Source organism: Lemur catta, chromosome 2 (assembly GCF_020740605.2).
Source record: "Lemur catta isolate mLemCat1 chromosome 2, mLemCat1.pri, whole genome shotgun sequence".
NCBI classification, from domain to species: Eukaryota; Metazoa; Chordata; class Mammalia; order Primates; family Lemuridae; genus Lemur; species Lemur catta.
The window spans coordinates 26,402,700-26,423,655 of NC_059129.1; the positions used below are offsets into that span (position 1 = coordinate 26,402,700).

Sequence of the window (20,956 nt, forward strand, 5' to 3'; positions counted from 1 at the left end):
AAAACCTAAAATTATATTCAGCTATAAGATCAATGGAATTTTTCTGAATGCTTCTGTTCATTTCAGGGTAATTTATCAGAAGAAAGAGAAAAGATCATTTCAGTTCTCTCTGGAAAGCTTATTTTAAAAAAAGCCCTGGAACTTACACATAATTTCTCATGAATTCTAAATTCTCCTGAATTCCAAAAAGGGAAGTACATTGTTAATGTTATGTTTGTTTGAGTTTTTATGTGTTTGTAAAAAACCAAAGATATTTTTAGACTAGATAGAATGGCTGAATGGTGTGTGCTTTGTGTAGACTTCACAGTACATTGAGGCTTATAAAATAATCAGTCTTGAGTTTTATATATATATATATATATATATATACACACACACACAAGTAATAGGACTTGAAGCATAATATTACTCTTTTATATTACTGAAGACCACCCTAATTTTCACGTTTTTGTTTTATGACATATTTATTAGAATTGGAATTTGTTTGATGCTGAGTTTCTGGATATGAGTAATTATTAAGAGAAAATATGACTTTTTTTTAAAAAACCAAAATGGCTCCAGAAATGCATTAGAGAGAAAAAGGGTGGATGCTTAAAGTAAGGATATTGTTAAAATGTTATCTATATTATGGGACCGTTGTGCAATCCCTGACATCATATGGTGAACTTAATATTTTGTGATTATGTTACATCATTTTCCTCTCGTCCTTTTCATTTCATCTAATTTCTTGGCCACGTAGACAACTGACCACATTTAACCACTCTCAAGATATTTTTCAATTTCTGCATGACTCTTGCCAACTCCAGCATATCTACTTTGGGTTTACTGTGAACAATTTGAAAAATAAGAGCAATGAGGGGACTAAACTTATCAAATATTAAAACACTTTATACAGTAAAATAATTACATACTGGAGAAGGTATAGGCAGATAAATGAAATAGCGATTCAAGAAAAAGATCCAAATTCAAATGGGAATTTAACACGTGTCAAAGGCAGAATTTCAAAATAGCTGTGCAAAGAGCATTCACTAGACAATGTGAGGCAACTGGTTCATCACGGGTGGGTGAGGACAAGCTGGCATGTTACTGCAATCTTTGCATCATGTTAAATTCCACTTGGATCCAAGATTTAAATAAAAAATGAATCATAAAAGTACTGTCGGCCAGGCATGGTGGCGCCACACTCCTATAGTCCCAGCTACTGGGGAGGCTGAGGCAGCAGGATCACTTGAGCCCAGGAGTTTGAGATTGCAGTGAGCCAAGATGACACCACTGCACTCTAACTGGGGTGAGAGAGTGAGACTCTCTCTCAAAAAAAATAAAAAAAAAGTACTGTTAAAAAGGGTTAACATTTTAACAATTTCTCTAATTTCGTATTGTGAGACAGGGGCCATGAACGATGACTGGGCTGACGCCGAAGCAGGAACTTCCCCAGCAGTATCACAGATGGCTGCAGTGAGAGGTCCCGTGGGATGCTGACCAGGTCCCTGAGTTTGGAGAGGTCTGTGACTATGGAGACATCCCAGAGATCCATTTTAGGGACCCCAATCCATGAGTGTGATGAATATGGAAAAAAATTTGCAATTCCATTTACATTTTTTAGAAGTGAGAAAAACCCCAAATAAGATATGTATGGCCAAGTCTTGGTACAGAATTTAGAATTTATTTGATATTACAGCATTCACATTAGAGAGAACATCTTTGACTATTGTGAATACAGACAATTTTCCTTGGGGCTCCCATCCCATTGAACATTGTAACATTCATCTTGGAGAGAATCCCAGGGGATGAGGGAGGCACTGTCAGCATTCCAACACAGCGTCAGCTAATTCACAGGCAGTAGAAACTCTACAAATGCATAAATGTGCACGGGCCTAAAGGAAAGTAAAGCTCATTCAACGTCAGAGAATTCACACTGGAGAGAAACCATATGTACGTAATGGCTATAAAAATGCTTTTGGATGGTGCTCAGAGCTAATTAGACATCTGGGATTTCGTAGCAGAGAGAGGCCCTCTGAGCATAATGGATGAGGAAGAACGTTCAATCAGAGCTCCATCCTTAGACAATACCAGCTAATTCGTTTGGGACTTAAACTGGTCATATGTAATGAATATGGAAAGCTATCTAGGGGAAGTGTGGCGTACATTGAACATTAGATCATTCATTCTGGAGAGAAGATGATGAATATAATCAATGTGGAAAATCACTTGGGGATAGCTAGCACTTTTTCATCACTGGAGAATTCACAGGAAAGAATTGCTCTCCTTGTAGAGACTGTGGGAGAGCTTTTTGCAGTAATCAGGCTAATTCATACTGGAGACAAACCTCGGTGATGAACACTGGGGAAAAGCCTTCAGTTCTTTTCCTTATTGGACTTCAGAAAATCCTTAGTGATGCACAGGGAAACTTTCTGGGGGGGAATTCAGGCTTTATTAAGTAGCATATCAAAGCATTAATGCCATCAAAGTAGGAGGTTAAACTTTTTTGCTTTTTGCACCACAACCAAAGCAATCCTTTCTCTGATTATGTCATAGGATTTCTTTTGGTCTCTAATGACTTATCTTCCTTAATCCTTTTATAAGCTTAAGTTTATCCTACTAGGTAGCCAATACATTTCTGTTGAGTGGGGTAATAAAACAGGCAAAGGTCAGCATTGCACTGGGTTTGGCCTTCGGGGCCAGGACTCCATGCCATAAGCAGGGTGCACGAGGACAGCATCGAGAGGGCTGGGCTTAGTGGCAGAATCGGGCCCCACAAATCTGATGAACTTCTAAGGGCCACATCTCCAAAGACTAGTCTGAGCTAGGAAACGGGGTAGGTGGAATAATCTGCATTTGTAAGATGCATTAGGAGGATGCCAGTTTATCTTTATTTTATGTTTTTAAAAACAGAGACTTAAAAGGGGAAGGGCTAGAATTCTTGAGTTCATCTTCTCATTTCCCAAGGGAAGGATCAGGCACGTTACTTGTGTTTAAGAAACACACACAAACCACATGTGAAAGCTGAACCAGAAGAAAGCTTTCTCTAGCCTCATCAAAACTGACTGCTTCTCTCCTACCAGCCACCTCACTCCTCGTCCTTAGACGAGCGTTCTGAGTCTTCCAAAATACAGTTTTGCCTCCCCCTATAGGCACTCTCCAGTTGAGTGTGAAGCGAGACTCAGGTCTTATACATTTCTGGCTCCTGGCTTTGCTTAGAGAAGCTAGAAGGAAAAGGTAGAGAAAAAAGAGGAGAGGTGGAGAGACGAGGAAAGGCCAAAATGGGGAGTGCCGGTGCACAGGGACCGGCAACAGAGGGCCACAATACAGGCCACCTTATTCACAAGAGGATCTGAACCGTCACTAAGGTTGGCTGGAGAGTGACCAAAACTTCTAGTTTCCCACCAGTTTAGTTCCTGCCACAAACTCCTTCCAGTCAGTACATGGAACTCACAAGACCCAGCTGTGGACACTGGCCTCTTTGTCCAGAACTTGTCTGCCCCACCTACCACCTGGCCATCCCAACCTGCCGCTGCTCCCACAAGCCTCCATGGCCTCCTGCTTAGGTGCTGCAGCTCACGCCTTACAACCCGCTCTGAGCATCTTCCTAAAATTCATCACTGAGCCCCATTTTAGAAGACATGCTGAATTTTTGGAACTTTGCTGAACATTTCATTTTATCTGGTCTATGTCCTATAGGATGAGGGAGGGGAACCAAGATCTGGAATTGCTTTGTGGGCTGTGACAAATCCTGATTTTTATTTCCTACCCATATGAGCAAGATTTCCGATGTCTAAACTTGGGTTGATTTTCTATTTGTAGCTATAGCAAGAGCCACAGGGCTCTAAGGAGTTGAAGACAGAGAGGTTCTAGGAAGAGGTAAGGAATGCTTTTAGCTGCAAGTAGCAGAAATCTGCTTAGAAAACAGAAGTAGGTGATTCCCAGGACAGGTATAATGGCTCAACAATGTCACTAAAGACTCAGGCTCCTTTTGTCTGTCTGTTCTGCCATCCTTAACATGTTGGCTTTCCCCCTTGGTCTCAGATGGTTGGCAGAACTAAGTCACATGCCACTTCTAAGGCAACTGACAGCAAAGGGAACAAGTAGCAGGCTGGCTGCAATGACACACTCGGGCAAGGCCAGGCCTGGTGAGCCATGGGCAGGCAGGAGGACAGTTCTGGGGCTGGCCCTCCTCTGCCTTCATGGGGTCGCAGCGACCCTCTTCCATTCCCTCCTTTATCCTCTTGCTAAAAAACAGCTTATTTTTCTCTCCACTGTGAGCAGATTTTTCTCCATGTCAAAGCTTATTTTGGTTTTTCTTCAATCTCCAAGTTTCTTCTTCAGTGTAATTTTGGCTGACACATTGGTCCATCCAGGACCTGCCTGCCCTCTGGCTACACTGTCTGATTTTTTTGGTTCAAATTTTCAAAAGTGGACATCTGACTGGCTTTCTTTACATTTCTGTGCCAGGTGACTTCAAGAGTCATTGGTGGTCCTATACTGGGACCTGGTCTGGCCTAAGGAACTGTGTGTCGGGGTGGGGAGGGGCACAGAGGCAGCGTCACGTGTTCAGCACAGCCGCCTGGCAGCAGTTCCCACAGCAGGGGCTGTGGGGTAGCACAGGGATGGCGCCATGGAGTGGAGCATTGACAGAGGGCTCTTAGGGCCCTGCCACCGACACAAGAAGATGGGCTACTCTGCTGGAGAGAGGGGCCACACAGAAGAACATGAGGCACCACACACATGAGGGAAAAAGCCACTGTGGACATGTCAGCTTCACCAGATGGCATGGGAAAAGGAGTCAAAGAAGAAGCTGACAGACAGAACCAAGGCCCAGGCACAGAGCCCCAGCTGGGCCATCCTGGCCACCCCCAGCTGTCCCAGCTACTCCAGTTGAAGCCACAGATACAGTGGAGTAGAAATAAATTGTAACATCTGACTTAAAGACTTGAGAGCATAACCACAGATTCTTAAGTCCGCCATGACTGGAGAATCTCCTCCAATTTCCACAGCAGAAATTCCAGCGACTGCCGGTCGACAGCTTGGGTCGCCCATGAACGTGGCTTCAATAGGGATCGCAAGTGTTCCTCACCTGCCAGACTCAGTCTCTTAGAAACCTTTCTTGTGGCTTTGACAGGCTGAAGAAGGGACTGCGGAAACAGGACCACTTCAAGATGGCCATATAACACAGGGAGAAAACGGGCTGGTTATCCCAGCAAATGGAATTAAAAATCCTGCAATGGAAAACCTTAGAACTTTTAAAAGCGTGGGCAATGGGCAGACTTGGATTTGAATCCCTGCTCCTCTGCTTATTAGTTGCGTGACCTTGGGCAAGTTACTTAGCTTCTCTACATCTTCTTTCTTTCATTTGCAAGGTGAGGATAGAAACACGCCTATTTCAAAGGGTTCTTGGGAGGATTAAATGAGATACTGCATGGGGAGCATGTGGCGCAGTCAGCGCTTGACACTGTCATCGTTAGAGTCTCCTCCACACTTGGCGAGGCAGAGTCAGTGGCCTGGCGAGGAGAACCAGTTAAGGAGTGTCAAGATGCTGGTGCAGCTGTTCTGTGGGGACTTCACTGGTGTCCTCTATGATGGGAGTGGGAATGGGGTAAGGAGGCGTCTTTACTTTACAGCTTTCCATCTAGACCCAGTTACGTGAGCAATTTCCTAGGAGCCTGCCCCTTTCTTTGGAACGGCCTTTGCCACTCCCGGGGGTGCCCAGTTTAGAGCCACCTTCCTTCCAGTCCTCTGCTTCTCTAGTATCTGCCCCTGGTTATACACTTCTGTCTCCTCCACCTGTCTTTGCCATTTCTTATCCAGTTTGGCCTTGGGACAGTCATTGGAGGAGTGATTCCAGAGGGCATTCTGGAGACTCCAGCTGTGAACTTCCAGGGCTGGAGCACACGAAGCTGGTGACTGGCTGTCTCCCGGGGCCCAGAGAGGGGTGGCGAGCATGTAGGCCTCTGGTAAGCAGACGAAGAGGTGGCAGGCTGGGACACTCCCTTTCCTTCTCTCCTGCACACTCACTGAGCTGAGGACGTGTTCACCAAGTCAAGGCGGGCTGCGTGGAGGAAGACCTGGGTCCCTCAGGCATGCAGTTCTTGTGGGCAGTGCCAACACCACGGAACGGTTCTTACCGGCCCACCCTGAACGCAGTTAACTCACTAGCTTTGAAAGAAAATTGGAAGAGAGCTCGAAGGCTACACAAAACCCTGGATTTATACCCAGAATTTGTCCCCATTTTTTTAGGGGAGATAGAGATTTTGCAACTAACAAAAGGGGACTTTTCTGTATTTTGTGCTTGGGACCCCAAACTTAGCCATGCACCAGTAGGATGAGGGGCTCACTGGGGCTAGGGGAGGCACAGGTGGAACATTCTAGCACAGTCACTAATGTCTGCTCTTGTTAACTCCACGAACTCCTTGGTTGCTTGGTCACTGTGGTGCAATTATTCACTGAGCAGACTTTGATGAGTATGTACTACATGCCGGATGTTAGGTGGGGCACTGTGAAGACAGAGACAGGGCTGAGACACAGGCTTTTCCTCCAAAGAGCTCCAAGTTCACATCAAGGGTGGTCCCTGAGCCAGTCGTACGTAGCCAGGAAGCTGTGAGTGCACAGCTCTGCAGCAATACTGATTTCTGGCGTGTTCCCTGCCTCCCCCTTCCAAGGTCCCTCCCAGGGCTTGGCGCAATGCATGGCAACTAGCAACATCTCTCAGGCAGAGCTGAGGCATGGGGACAAAGCATCTGCCACCTTAGGGTCGTCAGGGCTAATCTGGCTGGCCTGCGTCATGGTGCGGGCTAGGGAGGAAGGGGTGGCCGTAAGTACAAGATCATCTTCTCTGTGTGACCTTGTGGAGAACCACCAACCAACAACCGTCCTGGAGAAGGAAGGCTACGTCTTCAGTCAAAGGTAACGCCCGAGCCACAAACCGTCATCTACTTAGGCTGCAGCGTCACGGCCAATCCACACGGAGCTCCTGAGCGTCCCGATGTTCAGAGGAGCCGTGGAGAATCCAAAGGACAGACGTGGCTCTTCTTCAAAAAGCTTTAAGTCTGTTTGAGGAGAAAAAGGCATAAAACGATCATGAAGGACTAGAGCATGACATGAATGTAAATGGGCTTTGCAGGCTGTGGATTCCCACGGAAATGCAGGGGGCCCAAGTGCAGGCTCGCAGGGTCCTAGGAAGGCTTCAGGGAAGAGATGGGCTTGGGCCAGGCTTAGAGGATGGCAGGATTCGGAGTGGGGCGTGGGGGCTGTATTTGGGGCGGGCGGGGGTGCAACATGAGCCATGACCATGGGCGCCCGGGAGAGTGTTAGCTCCTCACTGCCTTGCGGGCCACAGGGCTCCCCCAGCGCCTTCTCGTTCTCGCTGCTGGAATCATACGAGGAAACAGGCAGGGGCCAGCGTGCCCGTGAACACTCCCAGAAATCTGTTTCTCAGAAATGGGTGCTTGTGACACCCTCATTTCCTACAGTGTCATCATAGCGTGAGGCCAGGGCCAAGGACGCGCTGTTGACACACATGCTCAGCCCTCCTGCCGGAGTGCGACGGTGTGGGGTGACCTGGAGGGACAGCTACTCCTCAGAGGCCAGGGTTTGGAGAGACGTGACGCTGAAGAAAATACCCCGCTTTGGGGAAATAGCAGACGCTAAGCCCAAACCTTGCTCCCCCGGCATGAGACACGTGGCCAAACATTTGGACAGGATTCTGGCAAGAACATCAAAGCATTCACAGAGCAGAGGAAAGCTTTGAATCATCTGAATGAGGGAAAATTTTCCATTCATCTCATAATTCATACTGGAGAGGCTCCTTATGAATGGCACCGATGGAGGAAAATCCTCAGACGGAAGTGAGCAGTCATTAGAGACGAGAAAATCACAGGGGCGGACGCAGCACAGAATAGAGTGGAACCCACGTCACAGCTCACGCTCGAGAGCATCACGCAGGAGGGGACAGACGTCCCCAGTGAATGCACCGATGTTCTGAGAAGGCACAACCTCACCCCGCATCACATAAGCCATTCTGAGCACAATCTTTTGAATGTCACGGATTGGGGTGGTGATCATCTGAGGGGAAATCAGCCCTTATTCATCAGCTGGCGGTTCCGACTGGAGAGAGGGCGGGTGCTCGTCACGGGTGATGGAGCTCTGGGGGTGCTCTCATCTCATGAAACACGGGCGACCACGCAGGGGGCCCGGGAAGGACTGTCAGAAGGACTTCAGGGTACATGTGACAGAAAATGTTCACGCCAGAGAAAAACATGATGAAAGAGGTGAATTTAGAGAAAAGTTTTGTTGGAACTTGCACTTTCAGCACCAGTAACGCCGTAAGAAACGCAGAGGCCCTCTGGGCGGGAGCGCGCTCGGAGGCCACGCAGCCGCGCACGCGCGATCTCTGAGGTCCCCTCGCAGGGGCACCTGACGCCTCGCTCGAGATGAGAATCCAGGCCCCGCAGTTGTCAGTTTCCTTCTCCCACGGGGCTACGAATTTTCTTCACCTTCCCTCCTCCTTCCTCTTTGTTCTTCAGTAAAGCTCAGTGTCACTTTTTCTGTTCCTGCTCTTGGCCTTGTGAGGGTGTCCTGGCACCTGTGTCTCCACGTGTACTCTTCCTGGCTTGCGATGGCCGGGAAGCCACCTGCCCATCAAGAGGCTGGTGACTACTGGCAAACATGCCCCCGGGGACACTGCTGTGGCTGGTTCATTCGTTCCTGCATTCATTTAAGCAACGTCTTTGGAGCAGCTACTCTGCTCTGCTCTGTGCCCGGCACTACTCTTTGTTCCAGGCATACAGGACAGGGAAGGAGGTGTCAACACCAAGTGGCTTGGGCAACGTTGGGAAGGACAGAGGGGGATCAGGGAGCCAGTAGCAGCAGTCTTGAGATTACGGGGGTGTCTGTGTCCCCAGGTTCCAGAGGGGGCTTAGGTGGGAGCACTCGGAGGGCGGGAGGATGACTGATCTAATGACCCTGCCATGTGCCAGGCTGGCACGTGGTTTCCCGTAGCAACCCTGCAAGCTCAGCAGCATCATCCTCCCTTTGAAAACAGAGGAAATAAGGTACATGCCCAGCTAGTTAGTGGCAGAGACAGGACTTGAAGTTAGGTCTGTCAAACTCCAAATGCCATTTCTTCCCACCGCAGTGGAGAGACCTGGTCCTTTAGCGATGCTATTCCTTGGGATGTGTTTCCAGAGATGTGGGAGACAATGAGAGGTGCCTGGTGACCCCTGAGGGACAGGGATGAAAGGAAAGAAATGCACTGGTTTGCAGACTCTACTGCAGGGAACAGGAAAGGCACAATCATTCCTTCCTTCCTTCACGCATTCGTTGGTCCATGCAGTAAATCTTCACTGAGCCCCGTGCGGTGCCAGGCCCTGTGCTGGGGCGCTGGGAATAAGACTGACATGGTCCTTGCCTCGGGGGACCTCCATTCTAGAAGGGAGGCAGGTGATCCAGTGTGCTCAGTGTTTTGAAAGGGGAATTTCTGGGCCCCATGGAGAATTATGTAACCCAGACTCTCGGAGTTGAGCAAGACTTCTGGAAAGAGGTAATATCTCATGAAATGCCGGGAAAAGTCTCCCAGAAGGAAGCACCCAGAAGGCCTGTTGGTGACAGAGCAGAGTGATCACAGCTGACAGGGGCCCAGTGTTGTCTGAAAATGCGGTTGGTGAGGTGGAGGGAGGCAGGGTAGGAGGTGGGAAGAGGTCCAGGGCGTTCGGGGCCCAACAGACCCCGTGAGGAGTTCAGACTTGGTCCTGGGACACGATGGGGAACCAGTAAAGAGTGTTAATTCGGGGGGAATGGCCTGGGTAGCACAAGGCTGCAGCAGGAGGGGAGATCTATCCAAAGATTCGTCACATTCAGTCAGATGTGGTGAAAGAATGAGCATGTGAGTTCTGTCTTTTTTGCCTCATGAACCAAGAAGGTTTTCAGGAATGCAGTGGGCAGAGTTGGCAATAAAGCCAGGGGCGACTTGGATGGAGTTGCTCATTGCAGACGCCGGCGCTGCGGTTTCCACAGGCTTTGGGGCCCACATTCACGAGCAAACACCCCCCTCCTGTGGCCAAGAGCGGTATTGCTGCTGCAGAGCCTGGCTTGGGACCCGCACTAGGTTCTCACTCCGACAAGCCTGGACCGAGGAGATTCCCACCTCTCCTTTAGAGAAACCTGACTGATGGGGAAAGTGTACATATATACACACACACTTAGGAAAAAAATACTAGAAAGACACTTAAATGTTACCAGTGATTCTTTCCAGAGTAGGTGACTAATTTTTTTCCATTTTGTTTAGCATTTCAAAATTTTCTACTTCATGTATTACTTTTGTTGATAAGAGAAAAATGTATTATGGCTTTTTGTTTGTTTTTGACACAGCCTTTCTTGCCCAGGCTAGAGTGCAGTGGCACCGTCATAGCTCACAGCAACCTCAAACTCCTGGGCTCAAGTGATCCTCCTGCCTCATCCTCCCGAGTCACTGGGACTACAGGCATGTGCCACAACGCCCAGATTATTTTTCTATTTTTAGTAGAGACGGGGTCTTGCTGTTGCCCAGGCTGGTATTGAACTCCTGAGCTCAAGCGATCCTCCCACCTCAGCCTCCCAGAGTGCTAGGATTACAGGCATGAGCCACCACAACCGGCCTTTTTTTTTGTTTAAAAAAAAAAAAAAAAGAACAAAAGTGACAGAAAAGTGGCCCAAGTGGGGACTAAGGTGGAGGCAGGTGGCTGATGTGAGGGCCAACAGGCTGGTGATGAGCCACAGCCCTGGCCTGGAATTTTCCCTGCAGGCTCCAAACAAGATGTTTTCAGGGACTGAACATGGAGCTTCTGCATATTTATCCGGGGTCACTCCTGGCAGTGGATTGTCTGATGGCTCAGACACTCGACCTGGTGCAAGGCCTTCCCACAACTCGTGGGTACAGCAGGCACCGCTGGTCTGCCCACTCCCCTCCTGTGAAGCTCCCCTTTCAATGGCAGCTAACCTGTCTGGCAGAACCAAAGGGTTTTCCACATGCTTATGCTCGGGGTTGGGGGGATTCTCTCTCGTGTGGACTCTTGGATGCTGAGTAAGGGCTGGGTCTGCCCAGAAACTGATGGGGTCTTCTGCTTGCACAATGTTTCTGCCTTGGAACGAGGGGCTCACCTGGCCTGCAGGTTGGGTCACTGTTGTCCCCTTCATCGTTCCTTTCTCCTGCTTGAAACTCTTCTCTTGGGAAGAGGAGCTGCTCAGCCTCCCCTCTGAGAGGCTCCCTGATGCTGGTCGAAGGTACTGGAACATTCTAAGGTGTCTCTCAACCCTGATGCCCGCAGAGCTTCCCTAAGGGGTCTGTTTGAGGTCACTCATGGGATCATCTTTCAGCAAGTTCCTGATTGGAGGTGAACTTCTTGTTCTCAGTCCTGATGTCATCATCTGAAATCACACACAGAAAATTCAAATATGATTTGCTTCCTGTACAAAAAAGGCCAACTAAATACAATCTGTGCCTACCACAGGACTCAATTAAACAAACTATGGCATATAACACAACAATGAAAAATGAGACTGATCAGACATTGTTTTAAAAAGCAGGTTAAATACTATATATGCAGTGAGATTATGAGTTACCTTCCTTTTTAGCCATATTTGTATTTTCTAAATACAAGCAATAACCCTCAAATTATGATTATACGAGCCTGGGAAGAGGATGAAGAAAAATTAGGGAATTTTTTTTTTTTTTTTTTTGAGGCAGAGTCTCACTCTGTTGCCCCAGGTAGAGTGCAGTGGTGTCATCATAGCTCACTGCAACCTCAGACTCCTGGGCTTGAGTGACACTCCTGTCTCAGTTTCCTGAGTAGCTGAGAGTATGGGCACATGACACCACGCCCGGCTAATTTTTCTATTTGTAGTAGAGACAGGGTCTTGCTCTTGCTCAGGCTGGTCTCGGACTCCCGAGCTCAAGCGATCCTCCCGCGTCGGCCTCCCAGAGTGCTGGCATTACAGGCGTGAGCCATCAGCTGGACAAAGCAGGGGTGGGGTGATGCGGGCAGTGTGGGAGGTCTGGAAGGATAACATGAGCTCTTCAGGTCACACAGAAGGAGGGTGTGGTCAGCAGGTGGCTGAGGAGGCTGCCCAAAGGGATGGAAAGTTACTGACCTCCCCGAGTCGGGTCCCGGGGCATCTCCCTCCAAGGTGGGAGGAAGGCGGGAAGGCAGCCACAAAGCTCACACGCTCCTCTCTGGGCCGCAGTGGACTAAGACCTGAGGCAACTGCACAAGGAGGAGCTGCCGGGAGGGAGCTGGGGGTGCAGGCTGTGTCCTGAGCTGGACAAAGACTCATACACATCACTCATGATAAGGAAAACAGTAACTTGGAGACGTAAGCACCCTGTGGTTTACAAAGTACTTCCTCATCTTTTATTTGATGCTTGCAGAAGGGGAAACTGAGGCTCAGAGAAGTTAAAGGACTTGTCCAAGAGTCAAGACGGCACAGCTAGTGTGCAGTGGAGCCGGGACCTGCATCTTCTCGCTGTCCTGATGGGGTGGCGGGTGGAGGGCCGTGGCAGTGTGGAAAGGCTGAGGCCAAGGGCCCAAACGCTGACCGGTTAGAACAGAGGCTGGTCCCATCGCTGGAGCAGGGGCCTAGAGGCCTCTCGTCGGACCGGGCAATAATCATTACATGCTGGATCCCGGAATGGTCCTGAGGGGTGGGGGGCAGGTAGCCGGGGTGGCCCAGGTGGCTGGCAGGGCGCCCGGGAGCACAGAGCAGAAGCATTTCAATACTTTAACCCATCCGTCTGCTCTGGCGGGCACCACGTGAGTGGCATTCTGCCCCTGGCTTCCCCCTACTTCTGCGTCACAAGGATACCAATGGTGACAGGAGACTCTAGAAGTTGTCCAGTGTGTCAGTTCTTTCAGTGTGGCAGCTCTTCAGCCAAACCACACTGCAGAGAGAAGGAAGCTGACGTTTCCCTGAGGCAGGCCGCCATGGACATGTCCACACCTGTGGAGTCAACTCTTGGTGCCTCGTGCAAGATCCGTGGGCACTGCTAATCTAAAACAGCAACTCCGCGGTGTTTGCGTTTGGCTTTGCAGTGAATGTTTACAGTCCTGTTATGAAGGAATGTAGGTACCCAGATCTGAGAACTTATAGCAAACAAGAAACAGCGAAGTAACAACTCCACTTGAGGGAGAGACAGAAGCACGGCCCGCCTCTCCCCGCTGCCACTCCTCTGGGATTGGGGTGATGCCTCATCAGGTCTGCTCCCTCGATTCCCCAAACCCCGGCTTCTCCCTGGATCAGGCCCCAGTACATCCCACACAGGGGCTTGATCTCTCACAGGGTTCCCTTCAACTCCTGTGGCCAGGCTTTATGAAGGAACGATGAAGACATGGTGTTATTGTCAATAAAGGTCTTTGTGAGCCACGCCGAGCGGTGCAGTTTGGCTGAAAAGCTACCACACCACAATTCGAAAGAGCAAACATCGTGCACAGTGCACATTCCGGGAATGAAGGAGCTCAGCTGTGGCCAAGATACACCTGGGCAGCTGAGAAGAGGCTGTCACTCTCCTTGGCATACCTCTGGACTTAAAAGCTCTCATGCTAGTCTGCTGATGACACGTGGCTCCAATATGGATCTGTAAGCTGTGATGTTCTGCCTGCTTTGCAACGCAGCAGGGCCCACAAGAAAGGAACCAAGACCCTGGGGTTCCTGCTTCCTACCACTGGCTTGGAGGGGGAGCTCCCAGGATTCACATTCGAACAGGGCCTCAACTGGCTGAAGCTGGTGATGTGGGGGGATTCTTGTGCTCATTGTGGAAGTGACATTTACCCCAGAAAACTTCTTATTCTGGAGCCAATGAAGAATGCTGGGAGCTCTAAGGGGAATAAAAGAGATTACTTGCTTTTTTTCTCCTTAGGAGATTTCTTGTTAGATTTTTTCCCCCCAGTATATTTCTTTTCTTTAAAAATTATCTGATTACAGAGCAATGTCTATTTGTTGCAAAAAATAATTAAATGTTATATACTTACAAAAATGTAAAGGGAAAGTCCTTTATAACTCTATTTCCCAGAGATAATCTAAATTAAATTTTGATTCAACTGTTGATAAAAAGTTAGTTTTAAAAACTAAATAGCTTTCATCAACAAACAGACAACCTACAAAACGGGAGTAAATATTCACAAGCTACACATCTGACAAAGGGCTATTATCCAGAATCTTCAAAGAACTCAAACAAATCAGCCACAGAAAACAAATGACCCCATCAAAAAGTGGGTGAAAGACATGAACAGATTTTTTTCTAAAGAACATAGACAAATGGCCAACAAACACATGAAAAAATGTTCAACATCACTAATCATCAGGGAAATGCAAATTAAGACCACAATGAGATACAGCCTTTCCCCTGTCAGAATGGCTATTACTAAAAAGTCAAAAAACAATAATGTTGACACAGATGCAATGAAAAGGAAATGCTTCTGCACCGTTGGTAGGAATGTAAACTAATACAACCTCTATGGAAGCAGTAGGGAGATTCTTCAAGGAACTAAAAGTAGACCTACCATTCAGTCCAGCAAGCCCCCTACTGGGTATCTACCCAAGGAAAAGAAGTCATTTTACAAAAAAAGACACCTGTACCCGAATGTTTATCACAGCATAATTGACAAGTGCAAAGATATGGAATCAACCTAAGTGCCTGTCAACTGATGAGTAGATAAAAAAAATATGTATGTTTATACACACACACACACACACACACACACACACACCGTGGAATACTACTCAGCCATAAAAAGGAATGAAATAATGACTTTTGTAGCAACTTGGATGAAACTGGAGACCATTATCCTAAATGAAGTATCTCAGGAATGGAAAAACAAACACCATGTGTTCTCACTTATAAATGGGAGCTAAACAAGATATATACATATATATATAGTCATAAAGCAGTGTAATGGACATTGAAATGTAAGAAGGGGGAGGGTGACAGGGGGATGAGGGATAAAAACCTACCTATTGGGTACAATGTACACTATTCTGATTTCAATGTACACTGAAAGCCCTGACACCTCAGCATTATACAATTCATCCATGTAACAAAAACCACTTACATCCCCTTAAATCTACTGGAAAAAAAAAGAAACTAAATATCTTTGATTTATATTAAAGTAAATGTAATCTAGATATATTGATAAAATAACCATATTCCTGAATTTTTCCCTAAATGTCTTCATTTCAAATATTGTCTAGTTGTTCTCAAAAGCCATCAAAACAGCCCCCAAATTCCAGTTTTTCTGAATCCTAACTACCTTTTTCAGCTTCTAAAACCTGGAATCAGTATCCAAATTCTTTGTTTCGCCATTTGTATTCGTTTCTATTGCAATGTAACAAATTGTCCCCAAACTTAGCAGCTTAAAGCAACAAACATTTATTATCTCGCAGTTTCTGAGGGTCGGGAATTTGGGAGTGGCTGGGCTGGGTGATACTAGCTCAGGTCTCTCATAAGGTTGAGGCCAAGATGTCTGCTGAGGCTGAGAATTTTTTTTAACTTTGGATTTGTGTCCCCAGAGATAATAAATTTGCTGAGAACATGGTGTGTTAAGATAACAAACCTCAGGGCCCTACGAAACCATCTTTCAGCAAGAAGGTATACAGAAGTGTATAGCCTCCAAGCCCTAACCTCTCTCTAAAAGTTTCAAGAAAATATTGGATAAGGACCCCAGGGGTGTGGAGCTCAGCAAGAAATATGAAACCTGCCTTCATTCTGTATTGGGAAAGGAGAATATGTATTTTTGTCTCTGTAGAGAATGATTAAAAAATTAAGCGGTTTAAATCATGATTTAAAGGAAGCATACCCAGATAAGAACAAAAACCAGGAAAAAATAAACAACCTAGGAAATCATCCAAAGGTAAAACAGAAGTTAGTTTTTTTGGAGGGTCTAGCCCTGTTTTCACAGATCAGTTCTCTCTTCTCCTACCTGCTGTCCCGCTTCACTGAGTTCTGAAAGACGGTCTCCTACTCTCAAGCACAGATACCACCTCCTTCCATACGGGTAGCATTCCCAGCCCCAGGCCTGGAGCTCCTCGGGCAGGATGGTCAGACCTTCCCCCAGCACCGGCAGCTCCATGGTGGGCTCCCTGCTATGCTTGTCTAGCCTCAGCCACTAGGATAGAGCAAACTTCCCAGGGACATTTGGAATCATCACAGAACTGCCTGAAGTGCTGACCGGGCAGCTCCCGGCTGGGTGGAGGATTCCTGGGCAGCAGGTCTCTTTCTCCCACAAATGGTTTTCTGCACCTACCTTCACCACCAGAATGCTGTCCTGCTCCTGGGGGACCAGGGAGGCCAAGGACATAGCCCCCCTCATTGCTGTGGTCTCTCCTGACTGGAAAAGTCCCCAAGGAGGCTCACTTGAACCGTGGGAGGGTTAAATTTCAGAGAAACTCCTAGTGAGCTTCTTTATTTTTCAGAAACTTCCTGAAGGACATACATTTGCTAAAATTAAAAAAAAACAAAAAACTCATTTATGGAAATCTTCAATCCCATTAGAGAGAACACAATAATACAATGAAGTCTCACATACCCATCACCCAGCATCAATAACAATTCATTTTCTGCCATTCTTGTTTCCTCCATGCCCACACTTTTTCTTTTCTTTCTTTTTCTTTTTTTTGAGACAGAGTCTCACTCTGTCACCCGGGCTAGAGTGCCGTGGCGTCAGCCTAGCTCACAGCAAACTCAAATCCTGGGCTCAAGCAATCCTCCTGCCTCAGCCTCTGGAGTAGCTGGGACTACAGGCATGTGCCACCATACCCGGCTAATATTTTCTATATATTTTTAGTTGTCCAGCTAATTTCTTTCTATTTTTAGTAGAGACGGGATCTTGCTCTTGCTTAGGCTGGTCTTGAACTCCTGAGCTCACACGATCCACCTGCCTCGGCCTCCCAGAGTGCTAGGATAAGGCATGAGCCACCATGCCTGGCCTACGCTTTTTCTTTTGGTGGAGTATTTTAAGCAAATCCCAGACATCATAACTTTTTTTCTGATAAATAACTCAGTATGTATCTCTAGCAGATAAGGATTAAAATTACGTTTTGTATTTTTTTTTGTTGTTGTTGGTAACCACACGGCTCATCTATAAATTACACTTTAAATTTTTAAAATGTGAACACATATGATAGTAGAGGGAATAGTTTAGTGATCTCCATGTACCATGGCCAGCTCCACTAATTACCAACTCCTGGCCAATTTTCTTTGATCGATCCTGGCCTCTGCCACACTGTGTATTTTTGAAGCAAATCTCAGACATCCTTTCATCCATAAAATCTGCAGTATTGTCTCTAAGGCTCTTTTTCTTTTTAAAGCATAGCCCCTAAAGCATTATCATCACAACTAAAATTTTTAAACAGCAATTCCTTAATATCATCAATGTTTACATATCCCCGATTTTAACAAGTTTCACAGCTGGTTGTTAGATTCATGATCCGAATAAGGCCTACAGCATTGCGCTTGGCTGGTAAGTCTTTTTATCTACAGGTCCACTTTCCTCTTTAAATTTTTTTTCTTAATTTTGTAATTTATTTGTTGAAGTATTTCAGATGTCTGTCCTTAGGATGAAATGACACTTGACAAAGGTTTCAGCGCCTGTTCTGTGCCAGGTATTGTGCTTTGTGCTAGAAATAAAGGGTCGAGCAGGCAGCCATGGTCTGGACCCTAGACTTGGGGCCAGTCATTGCCTATCTCTGGCCTCGGATCCCTCTTTTCTAACAGAGGAGGACTGGGCTAGATGGTATATAAAGTCTCCATTCTGACCTAGTCTGTGGACCCACTCTGATCACTAGGATCCACTCTGTGACTCTACGCCAAACTCTAGCCAAACACATTCCTCGGGAGCCGAGCCGCCGCAGGCTGACGCCCGGGCCTCGAGGGGCCGGGTCCGGACCGGCGCGGAGGCGCAGCGACGCGGGCCCTGTGGCCCCGCCTCCCGCGCATCCAACCCGGATCGCCGGCCAAGGTAACGCAGGAGGAGCTCTCCCGGGACGCCAGAAAATCCTCACCGTCCAAAGGGGCTGCGGGTCCCCGCGTTCGCTCTGATCGCCGTGCTGGCCTGTGGCCCGCAGTGGCCGGTGGCGAGCGCTAACGGCAGCCACTCCGTTCTCTGGGCGCGGGCCCGGCGCCCTTCCAACTACAATTCCCAGAGTTCTCAGCGGCGAGCCGGTTGCCACGGAGACTGGCCAGGATAGAGATAAGCAGGCTCGTCGGCACGGGGACCGTCGGTGGCCCGGGCCTGTTCGTGACCGTGTGCGGGACCATTCCCACCCTTGCGGCTTCAGAACAGTCCCTCCATGTGCCCCTGGCCCTTGGTTCTATGGTCGGAGGAGGCCGAGCAATTCGACCGGGCCAGGGACCATGGGAAAGCCGAACTACATTTCCCAGAAGGCGCTAGGCGCAGCCACTTCCAGTCGCGCGGTACCCAAACGGTAACATTGTGGAGCTGTGGCCAAGGAGACAAGTCACGGGGTATTGGGTCCCTGACGCCAGCGAACAGAGGGGCAGGAATCAGAGGAGAGGGCCAGAGAAGGGATGGATGGGAAATTCGGTTATAAAGCAACGCTGAAGAGCATGTCCCCTCTGTTTGCCCATCTTTCACGGATGTTCAGGGCCGAAGCGATTGTCGCACAGCCCTCTGGGAAATGCAAGCGACGCTGCCCCAAGAACTATGGGAAATGGAGTCACTGATTACCTGCCGCCTCCTCTAGCGTATGCGACAAGCCACGCACGCCGAGGACCGGGAATAAAGCCCTCTACCTTCTTGTCCACTCAAACACAAATTTTGCCTCCTAAGTCCTTACGGAATTTGTCCCATTCTTTTCATACCAGCCCTCAGTGGTGTGTTTCAGGCACTTTTCATTGCCTAAGTGGAGCATTTACCTGGTTTACCTGATTCCAGTCGTCTGCTTATTAAATCTGTTCTCCACACCTTCATCAAAGTAATCTGTCCCTGCTCTGCTTACGGTTCTTCAGTGACTAATAGAATCAAGTCTGTGCTCCTTGGCTGGCGTGTATATTTGACCTCACCTACTATCTCGCACTATTCTCTTCGTAGAGAAGAATCATATTTACAGTTCTTCATCTTACTTATGATTGATACCTTAAAGCCATTGTCGCCATTTTTTAAAATGCAGAGCTCAACTTCCTGCTTTTAACAGTTGCACCCTAAAAGGGTGATAAATACCAAGTGTAGCTGGATTTGCAAATAGACATATTCTTGAAAAGCACTTGAAATAGGTTTCTATGAGAAGAAACCAAGTTCATCATTTATTCTGATAAAATTAGCATTTTGTTCCTCTGAACAAAATATTTCATTTCATGATATGGTTAAATAGGTGTTTTCTGGGCTTTTTGAAGTCACACAGAAGAAAAAAGAATGGTTCTTTCTGAATAAAGTACTTGTCATAAAACTCCAGCAACATTGTAAATGTACAAGAGATGGGTTATTTTTATTTCAAGATCTATAATTATGCCTGATCGAAAGAGTAAATCTACACTGAGGCCTTAGAGAAAAGATGCATATTTTAAAAGCCTGTCAAAAAGCCTAGATAGAAACCAACTATACAGTGCAGAAAGATAAATGATGTGTTGTTCACATCAAAGCACCAAGAACTTTCCTTTTGAAGTGGGAATAGTTGGCACACACAACATTTCCATTGCCTTTTAACTTCAGTAGGAAGAATGGCTCGTATCATAAATATAGAGAATTATTTAACTGATAAAGCAGTTTAGAAGTCATACCAAAAATATGTAATCTGTTCATTCAAGTTTCCTCCCTCCTCGTTTATTTAATTTCTTTGATTTTGGTTTTTAAAATATGGAACCATTCGTTTCTTGCCTGAGGAAAGAGTATATTCATTGAGAAAGCACCAGCCAAGGCCAAGATATTCATGTAACTCTCAACAATTAGAGGGGAAGGTGCATTCATTTTCTTGGTCAAGATTTACAAGAGCCATATTTCAGAGTAATTTTCTTAAGTGGTACAAACCCAGTTACCCTTTAAATGGGTAAATGGAGAACTGCTTTTTAAAATTAACTGCTGTACATCCTCAGTTACCAGCAAAGCTCTACTCTTTGTAATAGCAGATTAGCCTACCCTATGGATATAAGGGTCTTCTGGTGTTCCACAAAGAGTATAATGATCTCCAGGAGCTTTGCCTGAACAATTTTGAGACATGGACATTTGAGTTATGCTGTAAGTGAATAAGTCATATAATAGTTTCCTTTACAATGGATAGAGCTTCTGAATACTACTTGATCATTTATTTGGTTCAAAGAAATATGACTGTACAATTCCACTTATATAAGGGACTTAGATGAGTCAAAACCATAGACATAGAAAGCAGAAAGGTGGTTGCCAGGGGCTGTGGGGAGGAAAAATGGGGAGTTGTTTAATGGGTAGAGTTTTAGTTGGGGATGATGAAAAAGTTTTGGAGATGGATGGTTGTGGGTTGCACAACAATGTGTGTATTTATTTATTCTTTAGAGACAGGGTTTTGCTCTGTCACGCAGGCTGGAGTGCAGTGGCAATGTCATAGCTTACTGCAGCCTTAAACTCCTGGGCTCAAGTGACCCTCCTGCCTCATCCTCCTGCATAGCTGGGACTACAAGCACATGCCACCACACCCAGCTGATTTTGCTTATTTTTATAGAGGTAAGATCTCACTATGTTGCCCAGACTGGTCTCAAACTCCTGGCCTCAAGCCATCCTCCCCTCTCGTCCTCCCAAAGTGCTAGGATTACAGGTGTGAGCCACCATGCCCCACCAGTGTGAGTGTATTTAATGTTATTGAACTGTACACTTAAATATTGTTAAAATGGCAAGTTTTACATTAGATTTTATCATACTTATTAAATAAAAACAGGGTAATTGTATTGTTAAAATCTGAAAAAAAATCCTAGGTGATCAGGTAAACCTCCTTTTAGGTTTATAATGAAAATAAC

The 20,956-nt window shown here is 46.9% G+C and overlaps 1 long non-coding RNA gene across 1 annotated transcript; it reads right to left on the reverse strand.

Annotated features, from left to right (window-relative positions):
• Window positions 1-1,641: 1,641 nt before the first annotated feature.
• Window positions 1,642-18,122, reverse strand: LOC123631664. Its single transcript, XR_006733206.1, has 3 exons — window positions 18,019-18,122; window positions 11,128-11,394; window positions 1,642-7,040 (listed from the first exon to the last, which is right to left on the reverse strand). It is a non-coding gene; the product is annotated as an uncharacterized LOC123631664 (long non-coding RNA).
• Between the last annotated feature and the right edge of the window lie 2,834 nt (window positions 18,123-20,956).